General features: G+C 40.7%; 1 protein-coding gene across 3 annotated transcripts in view; it reads left to right on the top strand.

Annotated features, from left to right (window-relative positions):
• The window catches only part of SUFU (SUFU negative regulator of hedgehog signaling), a gene marked incomplete at its 5' end in the record, with an annotated part of 149,979 nt that overhangs the window by 36,541 nt on the left and 111,989 nt on the right, over positions 1–1,449 (top strand).

The following is a 1,449-nucleotide window of genomic DNA, read 5'->3' on the forward strand; positions in this document are numbered from 1 at the left end:
GTGGAGCTAGCCAGTGGCATGGTGGTTAAGGCGGCTGGATCCCACATGACTGACTATATGGTTCAAGTCTCAGACCTCGTGTCTTGAAAAACACACTGGGTACATGTGTGCCCAAAATCCCAAGAGGTGAATGAAGGACCATGAATTTGAAAAAAATTTTTGGAAACCAACATACACTTGTACTTTAATTCCATTTTTCCACAAACTTTTTGTAGTCCCCTCATACATGCACATTATTGTACAAATATTACCACTATCTCTCTCCAGAATTTTTTCACTTTCCCAAACTGAAACTCTATAGCCATTAAACACTAACTCCCCATTCACCATTTCCCCCAATCCCTGGCACCCAGTCTGGCATCCAGTGACCTTAACCAACTATGCCATCTGCTGGCACTTGCCAGAGAGACAGAGAAAGACAGAGAAAGGAAGTGAGAGATTAACCCCAGGGGGGATGGCTATGCCTCAATCCCTTCTTGTCCAATCTCCTCTCGGGATCTTGAGCTTGCACAGATACACCCCCGGGGTGAGTTTTAAGCTGCCATATCTGGGACTTAGACTATATTTGACTACGTGGGGGTCCAGCAATGTAACCATTACACACCATCAGCTGATCCTAATAGACTTTATATTTTAGAGCAATTTTAGGTTTTTGGCAAAATTTAGATGATTATTTTCATAGAATAAATACAAGAGAGGGGGCTGGCAGATGGTGTGGTGGTTAAAGGTGCTGGGTTCCCACCCACATGGCCAACCATGGTTTGAGTCCCAGACCTGGTGGCTTGCTCTCTCACTTTCCCTTTTTCTCTCTCTCTCTGTCTGTCTGATCAAATTAAAACAACAACAACAACAATAATAGTAACAAATGGAATTAAATAAATAAATAAATTTGGAAAAAACCCCTAGAGATTAATTAAAATAAGGGCTACCTGTGTGACGTGGTGGTTAGGTGTGGTGTGTTGGAAGCTGGATGGTAGAGTCTCAGCCTCAGCAGCTTGAAGAACACACTGAGTGCATGTGCACACATACCAAGAATCTTTTTTTTATTAATTAAATTTTTTTTCACTTCATTTTCTTTTATACATTCAATCACATTATTTGTCTTACAAAGTGGATATTTCAACAGGTGAACATTTCTCCCTAGTACAGTTGATAAAACTACTAAATATCTTCAACAGATAATACCACACCTCTTTGTGCCATTAATGCTTTCCCTCTTATCTTTTCCCCAAATGTCCTTCCTCAGACCCTCCTCTTTCACATACACTATATCTGGTATTTATATCTGTATACTGTTTCTATATCCTTTAGTCAATTAGTTTCAGTCATAGAGTGTGGACACTTGCTATATATTGAGTGGGGACATACAATGTCTCTCCTTCATAACCTGGCTTGCGTCACTAAGCAGTAAGTCTTCCATATCCATCCACTTCCCGTCAAAAGCCAGGG

The sequence above is a fragment of the Tupaia chinensis genome, unplaced genomic scaffold (genome assembly GCF_000334495.1).
Source record: "Tupaia chinensis unplaced genomic scaffold, TupChi_1.0 Scaffold144255_1, whole genome shotgun sequence".
In the NCBI taxonomy this organism is placed as follows: domain Eukaryota; kingdom Metazoa; phylum Chordata; class Mammalia; order Scandentia; family Tupaiidae; genus Tupaia; species Tupaia belangeri.